Here is an 8,952-nt window from a genome sequence, read left to right as displayed (position 1 = left end):
AAATGTTTTGTGCTTAGAGATAATGAACACCTAGGAAAGTTTGATGTGAAATCTGATGAAGGCATCTTCCTAGGGTATGCATTAGATAGTAAAGCCTATAGAGTATATAACAAATGAACTTTGAAGGTCATAGAATATATTCATGTAGTGTTCGATGAGTCAAGTCCCTTCTCCAAAAGAACTGATGAAGATGAAATTGAATTAAACAAGGAATTTGAAGAACTATCAATTGAGAATGATTCAAAAAAGAAAAATGAACTTAAGGAACCATCCATTGAAATTGATCAAACTGAAAATGGGGTTAATGAACCACCTAGAGAATGGAAATATATAAAGAATCATCCCATTGATCAAATAATAGGTAAACCATTACGTTGAGTAGCCACTCGCTCCTCTCTTAGGAACATGATTAGTCATTTTGCATTTCTATTTCAAGAAGAACCTAAGAATGTGAGTGAAGCTATAAAGGATGAATCTTGGGTTTTGTCTATGCAAGAAGAGTTAAATCAGTTTAAGAGGAATAAAGTATGGACACTAGTTTGCAGACTTGAGGATAAATCAATCATTGGAACCAAATGGATATATAAGAATAAGAAAGATGAACATGGAATAGTTGTGAGAAATAAGGCTAGATTAGTAGCTCAGGGATATAATCAAGAAGAAGGTATAGATTTTGAAGAAACATTTGCACTTGTAGCTAGAATGGAAGCCATTCGAATGCTTTTAGCATATGCAGCTTTTAAGGATTTCAAGTTACATCAAATGGACATCAAAAGCACATTTTTAAATGGCTACATGAATGAAGAAGTGTATGTAGAACAACCCCCAGGCTTTGAAAACCATAAGAATCCAGATCATGTGTATAGACTGACAAAAGCCTTGTATGGTTTAAAGCAAGCTCCTAGAGCTTGGTATGAAAGGCTAAGCGGGTTTCTATTAGAAAATGGATTTACAAGAGGAAAGATAGATACAACCCTGTTCATAAAGTCTAAGAAAGATGACATTTTCCTAGTTCAAGTATATGTAGTTGACATCATATTTGGAGCCACAAATAAAGATTTGTGTAATGAATTTGCCAATACAATACAACAACAACAACAAAACCAAAATTTAGTCCCACTAAGTGGGGTCGGCTATATGAATCCTTTTTTGCCAATTTATGCAATCATAGACCATTTCTTTTGATAGATTCAAGGATATTAAATCCTTACTCACTATCTCCTCCCAAGTTATTTTAGGTCTATCCCTACCCCTTCTACTACCCCCCACAATAACTAAGTCACTCTCCCTCACAAGTGCATTATAAGGCCTACATTGCAAGTGTCCACACCATCTGAGTCGTCCCTCCCTTATCTTGTCTTCTATAGGAGCTACACCTAACTTACCATGAATATGTTCATTCCTTAATTTATCTTTCAATGTTATACCACTCATCCATCTAAGCATCCTCATCTCAACAACTTCTACTTTTTGGATATTATGTTTCTTCGTCGCCCAACATTCCGATTCATATAGCATAGCTGGTCTTATAGTTGTCCTATAGTTCAAATTTATGTTGATGATAGTATATTTGGAGCTACTCATGAAGATTTGTGTCATGAATTTTCTAAAACTATGCAGAGAGAGCTTGAAATGAGCATGATAGGAGAATTAAATTACTTTCTAGGTTTGCAAATCAAACAAACTAATAATGGAACTTTCATAAATCAAACTAAGTATATTAAAGACATGCTAACGAAGTTTGATATGGAAGAAAGTAAACCAATAGGAACTCCTATGAGCACTTCACCTAGTCTAGATAAGGATGAAGAAGGGAAACAAGTTGATTCAAAACATTATGGTGTGAGAGGAAGTTTACTTTACTTAACAGCAAGTAGACCAGATATAATGTTTAGTGTGTGTATGTGTGCTAGGTTCCAATTGGCTCCTAAGGAATCACATCAAATAGCAGTTAAAAAATTCTTAGACATTTGCTAGGCTCACTTGATTTAGGGTTATGGTATCCAAAAGGAATTGATTTTGAAATGATGAGTTATTCAGATGCAGATTATGCAGGATGCAAAATAGATAGAAAAAGCGCTAGTGGGACTTGCCACTTTTTAGGACACTAATTAGTTTCATGGTTTTTAAAGAAACAAAATTTCGTAACATTATCTACAGATGAAGCACAATACATAGCAGTTGAGAGCTGTTGTGGTCCAATTTAATACATGAAACAACAATTAAAGGACTTCAAAATTCAATATCAAACAATCCCCATTAAATGCGATAATACAAGTGTGATAAATATTTCAAAGAATCCATTATTACATTCAAGAACTAAACATATTGATATACGTCACCACTTTTTAAGAGATAGTGTAGACAAGAAAGAAATAGTTCTTGAATTTATAAATACTCACACTTAATTAGCTTATATATTTACCAAACCATTAGCTAAGGATCAATTTATATTTATTCGACAAGAATTAGGCATGTTACATATAAGAGAAGTTAACTAAAAAGGGAAAGACGCTGAGTTTGGTCAGGATAGACGACTGCCAGGGAGGTGACAGACGACTGGCAGGCTATTGTTTGTGTAAAAGATAGTAGACAGATGACTGCCAGTGAGCTCGCAGTCGACTGGCAGGCTACTATCTGTGGACAGATGACTTTCCAATTAGAAATAGACGACTGTCTCGTGGCAGGTAAGGTACTTTTCACTTACAAACATGCTTTTTAAACCCTACAGACGTCAAACCATTCATCTTCCTTCCCCTAAAACATTTTCTCTTCTCTTTCATTCAAGCTCTTTCTCTTCCAAGCTTCACAAACCGATTATCCATCATACCCTACTCCATACATATCTAAGGTTTCTACTTGTCAAGATGGTTCATACCTAAATTGTGGGAAGGAAAGACAAAGTTTCTTCGCCTTCTTCAAAGCCTACAAGCAACGATGATATTGAAAAATGGCTAGTCTCTTCACATGCAAAATCGTTGTATTAGAATCATTTATCATCTATTGAACCTATGTTCTCTAAGATTTTAGATGTCAACTTCTCTGAAGAAAATTTTCCTGAAATTTTAGATATGTTCAAAGCTATAGAATGGGACAAGTTTATCCTTCATCAAGTAAAAGGGTATTATCTAGATCATATTAAGATTTTTTACTCTAATTTGGTTAAGAAGGAAGATGGCATTGCTTTTGAAATTTATGGTCAAAGGATAATACTTACCCCACACTCATTATGAAAAATTTTCCATATCAAGCATGGGATTTCGAGTGTACACCAATTGAGAAGCATTGGACCATGGAACAAGGGTTTACACCACAAGAATTTCTGCCTCTCGGGATGAATGATGCACCTGTGTATTTTGGACATCCTCCACCATAAAAGCAGCTTAATCTTCAGGCACAAATTCTACATAAGATCATTGCATACAACATAATTCCGAGGTCTGAATCTTTTGATCACGTTTCATATTTTGATTGTTTTGTTCTGTGGTGCTTACTTAAAGAGAAGAAACTAGACTTATCAAGTATCATACTGAAGTGGATGCTAATGAAGCTTGAATCACCTAGAATTGGGCTTCCATACGGTGGTGTTCTTTCCTTAATCTTTGCCCAATTTCAACTCCTTTCTCTTGCTTCAAAAATAGGAAAAAGAACCCATTATCATGTTTTCTCATCTACTACATTGAAACAAATTGGTTACAAAAAGTATATCGAGGGTTGGATGTTCCGAGGAAATAGACCGGCAAGACTTGCACCTGAGGCAAGGAGTCCAGCTCCTGAAGAAGCTGATATGCGACCTTGGTTTGTTCCCTTTTATCAACATTATACTCGCTTCAATTCTGAAATGAGAGACATCTTTTCTTCTCTTCAAGATAAACACTCCACCATTGATGACAAGTATACCTCATTAGATACTCGTATTGCTAAAATAGAACATCATTTCACTAAACATGGCACTAATTTAGATAATTAGGATAGTAAAAATTCTGATGAGGAAGAAGCTGAATCTGAAGAAGGTGAAGGAGAAGAAGAAGAAAAAGAAGCAGAAGAAGATGCAGGAGATAATGAAGCAGCAACTGAAGAAGAAGAAGAGGAGGAAGAAGAAGTAGAAGGTTCACAGCAATCCAAAGGAAAAGGAATTGCTGAAGATAGTGACACTAACTCTGATATATAGACTTATGTTAGGTTTTTTTTTTTTTTTTTTGGCTCTATTGTATGCTTAAATTTTGGATGTATTTTTGTGTTTGTTGAGCAAAAAGGGAAAATGTTTAAGCGAAAGACCATGAGTCTCTATATGTATTCTAGCTTTGAAACTCTGAACTTTTTGAAATGTTTTGCTCTTACTTTGATGTATTATAAGTTCTAATATTAATGATAATTCTGAAAACTTTGCAAGTTTTGCTTTGAATATGTTGCTTGACAAGGGGAGTATTATGAGTTCTCATTTGAGCATAATTCTTAATCAATTGATGTTAATACATTAACACTTGCTTCACACATATTCAAATTGCTATTTGTCCTTGATCATTATGTACTCAAACTTTATTTTTTGAATGATGTCAAAGGGGGAGAATGTATAGCCCAAATTTTGCTTGCAAAATATAAAAGCATGAGTGATATTGAAGCTTATTGAAAGGCGGTGTCTTTTTAAGGCTCAGTCAAAATATTTGCGTCTTGTTTGTCATCATAAAAGAAGGGGGATATTATTGGCCTTACTAGGTTTGATGCTCCATTTTGATGCTAACAAACAGTAGGATTTAACATCCTTTAGTTGAGTGTTGTGTTTTCTTAGGAATTCATATTGAAGTTACTCATGTAGCATCAATAGCTAATAGCATGGATCAAAGGTTGAAGACCATAAGAGCATGATGATTAAAGAAGAACAACATGAGAGCTCAAAGTTCAAAATATTCTGTGAGATCGAAGATTGGCAACAAAGAAAGTTCAGAACAAAGGAGAATTTTTTAGAAATTAGGACAAGTCTCTGTAAGTACTTTAAGCATTATTCAAGTATGAAGTTTTCATTTTGAAGCCCATTAAACAAAGAGACTTAGAGACCATAAGAAAATAACTTGGAACATTTTTTCAAAGTTAAAAAAAATTTATATTCCAAGTAAAAATGAGAGAGATATCAAAAAGTGACTAAGAAAGAAAATTTTTCAGTTGACAGAAGACTGTGTGGTTATAGGCAGACAACTAACTAAATTAAAGACTTAAAGTCGAAACACAGAAGCCTAATAGACAACTGTCAAGGCTCCCACAGAGGACTATCAGTGAAAGGTGAGAAGTTTGTGAAAGTGTCAACAAACGACTGTCTACCTTATATGTTACTAAAAGGCTCGAAATTTCACATGGATAGATGACTGTCATCATATGGATTGACGACTGCCACCTTATATTCTGATGAAAAATGAATGCCACTCAAGGGACAGACGACTGCCACCTTTCAGCCTATGAATTTTACGATTATATTAAATGGACATACGACTGTTAGGCCTTCACAGTTGTCTGCCTCGTGGAAATTTTCTATTTTCCAACAGATATAATTTTTGAAATTCAAAAATTTGGAAACTCAAATAAGTTTATTTTATGGAAACAAGTCTGAATATCCTTTGGGGAACAAGCAAAAAAGTTTTATACATCTATAAATACCACCAAGACTCATTGAATTATACACCAAGATTATTAAGAGCTCACAATCTGCTGTCATACTCTCTCTCACTCTAAAATTCTAAAAGTGCCTCATATTACTCTCACCCTTGCTCGAAATTGAGAAGTTCCTACTGATTCTCACTGTGTTTGATCATTGAGTTGTTGATTCTTTCATTGAGAGATATCCACGGTGATAAATTTCTAAGAGCTTCATTCTAAAAATTCATATTTTGAATTTATTGAAATGCATTAGTGTTTTAAACGTTTTTGTACGTGTTGTTTCTTTATCATAGTAATAGGGCTTTTTGATGATTTGAGTATTGATTCATTGGACCAAACAAGGGGAGATTGTTTGGAGAAGGTGAGCTCTAGCCTTATCTAAGGAGTGCTTGTAATCATTTTTGTTCCAGCTGATAAAGGAACGGTAATAGTGAATCCTTTGGTGGTTTGGCTAAGGGCGAGGACTTAGGCTGTGTTTAAGCCACACCTCGTAAAAATCCTTGTGTTCTTCTCTCTCTACTCTACTCTTTATTTTTTCAAGGATATAATTTGCATGGTTGTTTTAAATTTCAATCCTAAATGTTTGGTAATTAAATAGATCGGAAGGTAATTCGTTTTGGATAAATCAACATTGATTATGGAAACCAAAAGGGACTACTTTGGTTGATTATCCTTGACCTATTAATCTAAAAGTTTATTTAAAAACTGAACATTGGGAAGAAGAATACTTGTGACAAAGGGCTTATATAGAGAATAATAAATTTTCACATATATTGTTACTTAAAATTTTGAGTTTGATCTTGTTGTGATTGATTATTAAAATAACTAATTCTATTTTTTTTTTTAAACCAATTCACCCCCTCTTTTGAGAAGCTGTTCCTAATTTCAATTGGTATCAGAGCCTAGTTATAGTAATTCCTAAGAATAAACTATGAAAATATCAAATGGAAAATATAGGAGTAGCACCCTTCGATGAAGGCCAATTCTCAATCGGGTTCCACATCTTTTGTGACATAACTACATTTGGAAAAAAAGAGATGCCAAATCATCCCACAAACAAGTGGATTGGAGAGCTATGGGAAGAGTTATGGATGGAGACTTTATTCCACTAAAATAGTTGGACGGAAAAAAGACTGCCAAAAGAAAAATAGGATATGATTGATTAGACTATAAAATGCTTCAAAGTCATTCAAGCCACTATAAAGGCTATAACACTGTGCCTGTGATGCTAACGATATTTATAGAGTCATGGCATGCATGAGGCTCTAAAGAAATTGGGTTCCCAATTAGAGTGACATATGAGGAACCTATTGAGGTTGGAGACAAGAGGATAGGGGACATGTTAACAGTGAATATGAAGCATCAAGTGAATTTTGATTTGAAACAATATCAAGTATGTACACCAGATTTACCCACCTCATAAATTCCGTTCAGGTCTTAGGAAAACTATTACTACTACGGAAAAGATTAGTAAAGAATCCTGATGAGGCCTATCCTCAATATGGAACGCACAACGGCCACAAGTTATCACTTGCTGAAGGTAGAATCTTAAGACTACCCTCTTTTCATATGAATATAGGTTCACTACCCTTACCTATGAAATAGGCTCTAAAGACCTTCACTCACCATAGATTAATGTGCATTAGTAGTAGAAGGATTAAAACATAACCTTTTAAGTATTAGTCAACAAGGGATAAAGGTTTCAAAATATTTTACGAAAGAAAAAGAAAGAAAAATGTGTTATTCGCAAAATTCCAGAATTAATGAAACTTTGTTTCTAGCTCATAAGTAAACAATGTTAATTGTATAAATTTTGAGGAACTAGTAAATAAGGAATGTAACTTGTTTGACAGTGCGGAATGAAAATAAGTTGGCTATGGCAAGGAAACTAGGACATGCTAGCATGGACCTATATCCAATTATCAAAGAAAAATTTGGAAAAGGACTACCTAATACAATTTATAAAAGATAAGATATGTGATGCATGTCAAAAAGAGAACGCAAGTTAAACACGTTTCCAAAAGCCGCAAAACATATCTACCACTGAAAGACACCGTAAAATTATTGTGATTCAGGGACTTATTTGGTCCAACTAGACCCTCAGTCTCGGAGGAAAATATTATGGCATTTGATAGTAGATGATTATTCAAGATTCACTTGGGTATTATTCTAGTAACCCAAAGATGAAGCCTATGACATGCGTATACGTATGTAAGAACTACAAAATGAAAAGGGTTTATAAATAACACGCCTTAGGAGTGATCAAGGTAGGGAATTTAGAAACAAAAATGTTGAAAAATATGTATGTAATGAATATGGAATAAATGTCATAATTTTCCCGCACCTAGGACTCCACAACAAAATGGAGATGTGTAGAAAGAGAAAGAAATAGAACTTTGACAAGAAATGGCGAGAGAGAACCACTGTTAAATAAAAACCAATCTCCTATACTTTTGGGCAAAAGTTGTAAATACCGCATGCTAACAGTTAAAATAGGGTATCAAAAGATAAAAAATGGACGAAACACCATATGAACTTTGGTAAGAGAAACCTAATATTTCCTACTTTCATGTATTCAGATGCAAATGTTTTATTCTTAATACTAAGATGATTATAGGAAAATTTGATGCAAAATTGAGAAGGATCTTACTAGCGGATACTTTATAAATAGTAAAGCTTATAGGATTTGTAATAAGCAACCTTTACTATTATGGAATCAATGCCACATAACATTTGATGAATCAAACAATCAAACCATCAAAATGAGAATAATGAAAAAAGAAGATTACTCCACAAAAAGCGAAAAATCTGAAATAAAAGAGAAAGACAATCACTAATATGCATTCAATGAAAAAACTACGGAAAATCTTAAGCATTCCGAAAGAATGGAAATATGATAAAACATCACCCAAAAGAACAAATTCCCGGTTGTGATGTGTGAAAACTTCAAAGGAATAACTATTAGAGCCTCATTAAAAATATTTGCCAATTCCATTATGCCTTTTTATCACAGATGAACCCAAAAATCTTGAGAAGCCGTTAAGATGATTCTTGGTCATAGCTATCTAGGAAGCCGAACTAAATCAATTGAAAGAAGCAGTTTGGAAACTTATGACCTAAACCCAAAGACAAGTCAACATAGAACTAAATGGGATGTTTAGAAATAAAAAAGATGAAATGAGTAGTTGTAGAAATAAAGCTAGCTGGTAGCACAGGTTACAATCAGAAGAAGCATGATTATGAAGAACCTTGGCCCTTGTAGCAAGAAGTGGAAGCTATAAGGATGCTTCTTGCCTATGTAGC

This window comes from Malania oleifera, chromosome 1, assembly GCF_029873635.1.
Source record: "Malania oleifera isolate guangnan ecotype guangnan chromosome 1, ASM2987363v1, whole genome shotgun sequence".
In the NCBI taxonomy this organism is placed as follows: Eukaryota; Viridiplantae; Streptophyta; class Magnoliopsida; order Santalales; family Ximeniaceae; genus Malania; species Malania oleifera.
This window is presented reverse-complemented; position numbering follows the sequence as displayed.